Source organism: Epargyreus clarus, unplaced genomic scaffold (assembly GCF_041222505.1).
Source record: "Epargyreus clarus isolate Ecla_fem2 unplaced genomic scaffold, WU_Ecla_fem_2.2 ptg000010l, whole genome shotgun sequence".
Taxonomy (NCBI): domain Eukaryota; kingdom Metazoa; phylum Arthropoda; class Insecta; order Lepidoptera; family Hesperiidae; genus Epargyreus; species Epargyreus clarus.
The window spans coordinates 7058331-7067994 of record NW_027332218.1 but is presented as its reverse complement, the minus strand read 5'-3'; the positions used below and the strand labels follow the sequence as shown (position 1 = coordinate 7067994).

The 9664-nt window shown below is 33.7% G+C and overlaps 1 non-coding gene across 1 annotated transcript; it reads right to left on the bottom strand.

Annotated features, from left to right (window-relative positions):
• Positions 1-3652: 3652 nt before the first annotated feature.
• Positions 3653-3724, bottom strand: TRNAP-AGG (transfer RNA proline (anticodon AGG)). The gene has a single exon. It is a non-coding gene; the product is annotated as a tRNA-Pro (tRNA).
• Between the last annotated feature and the right edge of the window lie 5940 nt (positions 3725-9664).

Genomic DNA, 9664 nt, shown 5'->3' with positions numbered 1-9664 from the left:
TTGGGAACTCTTGCCTGTTTGAAGATAGTTAAAGTTTTATTTGCAGCAAGAACTTAATATAAATTTACTATTCCTTCGCGAAAAAAGACATTTATAATTAGCACACCTTACTTTGTTAAGGTTTCGAGTAAGAATTAATTATTAGAAATTGGTACAAAATAATATTATACGAAGTAAGAGAAAAAAAATGGTTAGTTATATGGCAACGTATGGTCCAGTAAATGGCAGAGTTCATTTCTTTCGTTTAGTAATGTAAGTTAGAAAATAAGTACAGAAAATGTTTGGAATACTATAGGGACATTGTTAAAGAATGTACATTTGAACTGATTAAGTTAATATGTGTGCATTTAAGGCTGATCACACATTGGCTACTATCGCTCGAGCAACTATCACTGGAACAAAAGTTGCAAGACAAACAATTTAGTAGTTTTATCTTTACAGACGCGGAGACCATCAATTTGTGACAGTTTTTTTAACAATAAGAAATGAGTGTCGCTTGTTGGTTGTTCAAACAACAAATGGGACCGAGCGGCAGTGGCTTAAGCAACTGCTTAGTAGCTTAAACGACAAAATGGTGGACTATGCAGCTATCACGCGATACATGTGTGCCACTGGGCGATCAGCCTAAAAGTTATTTTAAGCATCACATATGTTTTTCATTTTCTTTTTTCTATTACATAAGTTATTTAATGTAAATAATAGTCTAAAACAGTTTCAATCATGTTACATAAATTGGATTTTTTTGTTCATTTTTGCATTTTTGGAATTGTTTTATATTGAATGTTCTGAATAGAAAATACTCAATCGGAAATGTATGTGTGAAGAGACTGAAAAAAATGTTTAAAAATATTATATTGTAAGTTTAAAAATTGATAAACATATGAGGTTAAATTGGCTTTTCAAGAAAAATATTTCTTCTATAGCATTGAAAGATATCTTATTATGAAATATTTTTTATTTGCCAGACATTCGTCGTGGGAAGAAATATGGATTTTGGAAAGTTATATCCAATCTTTTGTAAAGCAATTTATTTTCAATCACTGGCCAATTAAAACTCGGCTTCCGGTTGATTTAGATGACTTCGCGGCTTCTGAGCTAACCGGCATACGAACTTAGATTTATTTTATTTATTTTAATCAACGCTAATAAATCAGTTAAAAATGTATGCTGTTTTATTTACTGTTTTTATGTCCGATATATTAAAAAATAATGCAAATTAAATTCCCAACATGGGTTCAGTTCAGTTAACCCAAAGTTAATAAAGTAATCGCTTTAATATAGGACAGGTTAATCTGGAGTAAATTTTATTTCTTTATTAATAAAAAAAATGTATTTTGATTTGAAGTTAATTCATATTTCTTAGTAAGAATGTTTACCTAAAAAAAGTTTGATTCTCAAAGATTTTTTAATTAAAACAGAAGACAAAAATAGAGTACCTATATAGTATTAAAATGTAATGTACGCAACATTAATTGTCTATGTTTTTAACCGACTTCAAAAAGGAGGTGGTTATCAATTCGGCCGGTATATATATATTTTTTATGTATGTACACGAATTACTCCGCTGTTAGTGGACCGATTTTAATAATTCTTTTTTGGAGATAACTCATTGGATGTGTTACTGTTTAGAGCGCTCTTTTAAGTTATTTATAGATAGAGAAAATATATAACAGTATTTAAAGTAGAGCAATTGATTTCCACTTAACAACTTCTTTTCCTATAAATCGGTTTTCAATCAATTTAAATTGACTTAGTTTCCCGCGGAACGTCAGACCTCCTTCAGTTCTAACATTTCATTAAATAAACGAAGCTAATAGACTAATACATGCAATTGCTTTCTATTTTTAAAGCAATGGAATGTAAGGCTTAATTTATTGAATAACGATACGTAGTTAATAGAGGGGATAAAGATTTAAGAGCATTAAAGATTTACGGCGACCTCCCGCTACTCGTCAAGAGATGGCGCTACTGAATCACGCTATCGAAGTTTTCTAAACATCTGGTATATATACAAGCTCCGAAGTGAGACTGTCGAAGCACGGCCGCTCCCCGGGCATGGTCACCAAGCCGGCGGGAGATCTCCCTTTGCCAAAGATTTAAGAGTCTGACGGCAGCGGCTCTACCACTGGATGTATCTCTGTTTTTTTTTAAAGAAGGGTTCTGTGCCACCAATTTATAGTTTTTAATTTTAATGTTTGTTATCATAGCAGGTATAATTTCATACATAAACACACACGCCACACCTATTTCTGCATCATAACAGCAGTGTTAAGCGCTGCTGTGTTCTGGTTTGAAGGGTGTGGTAAGGGAAACATACTTTTCCGAGGCGTTTCACCTTAGTCCCTGAGGGTAGCGGTGCATCTGTGGCCGACTTCAGGGAGGAATATCTAATCCTATCTGGGGTTGATTACAGATGTCCATGGGCGGCAGTAGCCACTTACCATCAGGTGGACTACATGCTCTTCTGCTACTTCCACATTAAAAAAATATATATTTAAAGTGTCTACCCATTACGGTTTATATAGAGCCCTGTGATAGACAGACAGGCTTACTAAACGGGTTCCGTTTTAAACCTTTGGGAATGGAACCCTAAAAATTACACTATTATGAGAACAGCTGGATAAGTGGATAATAATTGGATTATTATTTAACTGACGAATACAAACTAAAGGAGTTATCATAACATGACTGTTATCGTAACCCCTGCCATACGAGCGAGGTAGGTTGGTCGAGCAAACATGTTATAACAACTTGAGAGGATGTTCTGATCTAGAATATAATAATTCTATATGGTCTCTGTTATTTTTAGTACTTATATGCCTCATATAGTGTTTGTCAATCTATTTCATCGCATGACTCCTTATTTGTGACAATATTTTTCGATGCCCTACTAATAACCTGTTTTTTTATTATGTTACACTTTTTATTTATTTTTATATTTACACAATTTCCGTTAATTTCAAATTTCCTTGTAAAATATTTTTTGTAACTTAAACCTATAGTTTATTATTTTAGAAACAACTAGCTGACCCGGCAAACGTTGTGTTGCCATATAAATAAAAAAATGTTAAGGGTGAACAACCCTTATCACTTAGGGGTAGAAAAATAGATAGTAGACGATTATCAGACCAACTGAATATGCATATAAAATTTGGTGAAAATCTGTAAAGCCGTTTCGGAAAAGAACGGTACCTAACACTGTGAGACGAGAATTTTATATATAAGATTAATGAGTACCTACAATCGTACATCGTTATTAGGTACTGCTTTTTCTTTTTATTGAGGGTTCGAAGCATATAGAGTCATTACGACCCCCCAGGGGGTCACGGCCCGTTAAGAAAAACACTGCCCTGGTAAAGGCTGCCTAAACCTAAATGCCTGAGCATTCTTAATAAATTACGTGCTTGAGAAATTTTGAGCGTCTAAAAATAAAAGGCGCTTCAAATTTAGGTAAATTTTATCAACGCTTGTTGAAATTATTTTGAAATGTTGTTCTTTTGCCAATTTTTTTATTTTTAAATGTGTTATGTAAGTATCTTATTATTTAAAAAAAGTAAAATGATAGTATCCATAATTTTATTCACGTCTTTTGTTACCTCATAAAAATACTTGTGTAAAAACTAAATAATAAAACAAGCCACATCACAAGAAAGGGCTCGTCCGGGATTTGAACCCGGGACCTCTCGCACCCTAAGCGAAAATCATACCCCTAGACCAACGAGCCGGTTGAAGTTAGCGTCGAAATAATAGATCAGTTCAGTTTCTATTCGGCAGTGAAAGGTGACGTACGTGAATACGTGACGTAAAGGCACGAAGTGTGTTATGTAGGTAGCTGGCATAGTAAGGCCTAAAGCTGTAAAATAAATTAAAGATACTATTTATTTCTTTAAATGACATTATTAATAATAAATCTATTCAATATTTCGCCTACAAAATATCAGTCGGACTGCAAATACGTTTGCTATTGAAGTTTACTCAAAATAAAGTAATGAAATATATATATAAGTAAATAAAATATAATTATTATGCCTTTTAAATAAAACTTTCAAACGTGTGGATTATTACATATACCTACATATTACATACACCTAAAAAAAACTGTTACTTTGTTTCTAAATTTAATTATTAGCTTCTTTCCCTTTTACTTATTTATTCTTCTCCTACTATATGCTATCCCTTAATTTACACTTCATTTTACATATTAGTAGTTAAAATTTTAATTATTTTGCACCCTACCTTTATTGTAATTCATACTCTCTTTAACTCCTCACCCTAAGGTTGTCTGGAAGAAATCGCTATTTTAGCGATAAGACCGCCTTTTGTGTCGTCCTAAATTGTATTTTTTTTTATTTTTGTTCAATATCTGGCTACAATAAAGAGTATTATTATTATTATTTGGCGAACAAGCAAAACTTCGTTTTAGGTAGATGTTGAATTACAGTTTCACCTTGACCTAGGAAATGCTCTCACAGCAAATAAATAGCATGTTTATGTTGTCTAGACTGCGAACAGACTAGCATATTTATTGTTATATAAGTAGCAAACGAGTATACAGATACTTGATGGAATGTAGCAATTGTCGTTCAAGGATATGTTTAATCGACACGAGATAGTTTGAGTCCTAATTAAAGACGGGCACATAAAATATGACCAAAGTATAAATTTGGAATGCCCAATATCTCTCTTACTACATACACCCTTTAAACCAGGACACAATGTCCGTAACAGTATTGTTATAAGGCAGATATAGGTGTGGTGGCGAATCACAAGGGGTTCTACCATCTTTTAAAATAGGTAACATATTCTAGAATTGCATGACAATAGCGCTTTTAATAGTACGTTGAGCTCTGTTAAGTAAATATTTATTACTGAATATGACATTTTCGTGTACATTATTCATTGCAAAAATATGTTAATTACAACGACAACATAATTTAGGACGTGGTGTAGCATTATTTGAATTTTCTTAGTTTCAAATAAACTTAATTATGATGATTTGAAATGTATTTATGAGAATAGAAATATGTAAACATTATAATGACACTTTCATTGTAATAAACCTGTTTTCAAAATATGTATTTCGAAAGTTGTATCTATTTAAGTATTTTGTATCCGATCACAGAGGTCACAAAATAGACGTAAAAGTTCTACTTTATTAAACAGATTCTGCGCGAAAATTCCAATAAACTGTTGAAACCCAAATAACTTGCGAAAGCACCGTCCGCCCGCGGCTCCAAAAGTGATCCAAACTAGAACAAATTCCCACTTCTACACCCTCGTAAACTTTAGCTGGTTACTATATCAAATTGTGTTTGTTTATATCTGTTAATAATACTCTTTTGCTATATAGTCTTGGTTAAAGTACTTAGGGGTATTGCCTATGCACCTTTGTATATAAGAAACGAAGATCTACATCGGGACTTTCAAGTAGAACTTGTTAAAAAAGTGATTAATGCTTATGCGGAAGGTCATCAAAAAAGACTCCATCATCACGACAATATCGAGGCGATCCAGCTCCTCGATACGACGGACCTAGTGAGAATACTCAAAAGGACTAAACCCTTTGAGTTAGTGACATGACACAGTGTAGTGTTAGTGAAATAGTGATAAGTGAACATTATAGAACACAGGAACAATGTGTCTACTTCTTTATTTGATAAGACAAAGAAGTGCAGTCTCAGAGGACGATACCTTCATTATATGATTATTTAGCAGTTTAAGTTAGCGTAGAATTACTCATTAGTCTACAATTAGGCTAGATTGTAATTAATATAAAGTACCTCATTATTCACTTAGTACTTTATATATACAAAAAAAAAATAGTTTTGGTATCGTCAACTGATTATTCCTGTTGGGTTTTCTCACTGAAAGAGATTTACGCCGTAGCACAGCACGGCGTATACTGCGGATTAGTAAACATCACAATTTGGAGAACTTTTTTTAAACGTCCGAACGTTTAAAAAAAGTTTTTTCGTACGATTTTTCTTCGTAATCAAGCAAGTGATAAATAAATTTTAAAATATAATAAATATGCACATAACTGTAAAAATCAGAAATGGTTGCCTGGGATTTGAATCTAGGACCACCCAGGTTTGAGAGGCCTACTTCAAATCATTAGACTATCACTGTATTTTTTTACGAAAACAAATATAAATAATTCCATAATAGCTCAATAACTCTAAGTTAAAGGGTTTAGAGACAAAAATAAAAAATAAATTTAGTTCAAAAAACTAAAAAACACGCTTTTATGATAAAATTGACTAAAAAGCTTTCGGTATTCTTTTTCATTCTTTTATACATGCAGGGTAAGATAAGGATGTATGTTGATCTCTTTCTACTGAAAAATGGAGTTACTCACTGACAAACATACAAGTGAAGCTAATATAAAGCGTGTAATGACATATAATATTGTTCGCCAGTCACCAAATTATAACCGATAAAATCTTAACGGTTTTATAAGTGCCTTTCAAATATTTTTGGCGGCACATGCTTTTAATGTTTCAACTAAACCTACTTAAATATGAAAACACAATAAATGTATTCCCCATTTCCAACCACGTATTTTTTTTTCTAAATAACAATATCACTATTATGAGTATTATTATATATTGCTTTCATTATTGTATTAAAGATTATTTTTATTTTCGGTCACAAATGTTTTGATTCGAGGACTTCTGGTCCTACCCCTCGTCGTCTACAAATGCATCGCCAACCCTGTGGACTAAGTCGGAACGCCTCGGATATGAATGTCTTCCTTATCATACTCTTCAAACTAGAACAGCATTGCTTAACACTGCTGTTATTCAGCTAAAATAGTGTGTGGCTATGGTGCCTCAGAAATCAAACCACAGAGACTTCAACGACCTCTCATAAAAAGACAATTTTAAAATTGATCTTCATTGATAAAAAATACCTTTTTTATAAAATTAATAATATGAATAAACCAACGAGATAGAAGCTTACTTTATGTACATATGTAGATAATATCCCATTTATACCACGCTCTTGGTGGAACTTTCTGATAAGACCACATTGCCTCCCTTAAGTAGGGGAGGACACTGTAGATACGATTTAGGTTACGAGGGTAGTAGAACGGGAACTGCAATATTCGGAGATTATAATGAAACGTAGGTAATTCATGTGCTTTTATAATATTTTATGAAAATATCCTACGGAAGAGGCTTTATAATCGTTTCTCATCTATTAACTAATTCGTGTTTTTATGTCATTACTGGAGTCCCCCGATTCTCGAAGAAATGATTTTAAATATAAAATTTAAAATATTAAATAGCCAGTCTTGGAAAAGTAGTCGCTTCAAGTCGTAAAAAATATGGAAGTTTCGAGGGACAGTATATAACTAAATTGTGTTTAAATTGTTTTTTTACTTCTTTATTGAATCTGGATAAAATTAATGGGTTATTTCCATTTATTTACCTTTGCATACATATGGATTAAAAGAGTAATTTTAGTGTTTTTACCCAACTACGTATGTCTCATTCTTTGGCACGAACTACAGCCCAAACGGCTAATAGATTTTAACTTATGACATGTATGTAGTTGGATTGGTCCAGACATACACTATTTATATAGTGATCTGGATGTATATAAGCATTTCATTGATGAACTCTTTTTAATTACAAACATAAATTTGAAGGTGGTCGAACCCTTTGTGGTTCGACTCCGGCGGCATCAACGCCACACCTAATTCTGCCTTATAACTGCAGTGTTAAGCGCTGCTGTGTTCCGTTTTGAAGGGTGTAGTAAGGGAGACATACTTTTCCGAGGCGTTCCACCTTAGTCCTCAGGGGAAGCGGCGCATCTGTGGCCGACCTCAGGTAGGAATATCTAACCCTATCTGGGGTTGATCACAGATGTCCATGGGCGGCAGTAGCCACTTACCATCAGGTGGACTGCATGCTCGTCTGCTACTCTTATATTATTAAAAAAAAAAAAAGATTATTTTTATTTTCGGTCACAAATGTTTTGATTTGAGGACTTCTGGTCCTACCCCTCGTCGTCTACAAATGCATCGCTTCCCTTGTGGACTAAATCGGAACGCCTCGGATAAGTATGTCTTCCTTATCATACTCTTCAAACTAGAACAGAATTGCTTAACACTGCTGTTATTCAGCTAAAATAGTGTGTGGCTATGGTGCCTCAGAAATCGAACCACAGAGACTTCAACGACCTCCCATAAAAAGATCTTCATTGATAAAAATACCTTTTTTATAAAATTAATAATATGAACAAATCAACGAGATAGAAGCTTACTTTATATACATAGATAATATCCCATTTATACCACGCTCTTGGTGGAACTTTCTGATAAGACCACAATGTCTCCCTTAAGTAGGGGAGTACACTGTAGATACGATTTAGGTTACGAGGGTAGTAGAACGGGAACTGCAATATTCGGAGAGTATAATGAAACGTAGGTAATTCATGTGCTTTTATAATATTTTATGAAAATATCCTACGGCTTTATAATAGTTTATTATCTATTAAGTAATGCGTGTTTTTATGTCATTACTGGGGTAACTAAATTGTGTTTAAATTGATTTTTTAGTTCTTTATTGAATCTGGATAAAATTAATGGGTTCTTTCCATTTATTTACCTTTGCATACATATGGATTAAAAGAGTAATTTTAGTATTTTTACCCAACTACGTATGTCTTTAGTGTTGTTACCCAACTGGGGGGGGGGGGGGGTATGTCTCATTCTTTGGCACGAACTACAGCCCAAACGGCTAATAGATTTTAACTTATGACATGTATGTAGTTGGATTGGTCCAGACATACACTATTTATATAGTGATCTGGATGTATATAAGCATTTCATTGATGAACTCTTTTTAATTACAAACATAAATTTGAAGGTGGTCGAACCCTTTGTGGTTCGACTCCGGCGGCACCACAGCCACACCTATTTCTACCTAATAACAGCAGTGTTAGGCGCTGCTGTGTTCCGGTTTGAAGGGTGTGGTAAGGGAGACATACTTTTCCAAGGCGTTCCACCTTAGTCCTCAGGGGTAGCAGCGCATCTGTGGCCGACCTCAGGTAGGAATATCTAACCCTATCTGGGGTTGATCACAGGATGGGCGGCAGTAGCCACTTACCATCAGGTGGACTGCATGCTCGTTTGTTACTCCTTTATTATAAAAAAAAATTAACATGACATACACTTTATATAACACTGGTAGAGTAAATCTTAAATGAAATAAAAAGTTCCAACATGTACAATTGTACAAATATTGTTCACAACTCTGTACCAAACTCCACGTTACGGAATATTCTTACCGATTACGATTCTACTTATTTACTTTACTTATGAATGAGTTCTTCGAAAGCGAAAGACAAATATTTTTCTGTCGTATTCAATAATAAATGCAGGGAAAACAATACGGCGTAACTGTTTGATTTATCAAATCTCGAACGAGGGAACGATATCTGATCTTAATGATCCTTTTATTCGGAGAGCAATCTGGTGAATGGCGTAACAAATAAATGTGAAAAGTAACAGATTAACATATTGTGCTTCGAATTGTCGTCTGCTTTTAACAATATCTCGTTTGGTTAGGGCATTAAAACCCTTATTATTACTAATCTATCCAATGTTTTGCCGAAAGATCCACTTTTCTATCTTTTGTAGGCAGCAATATTATAA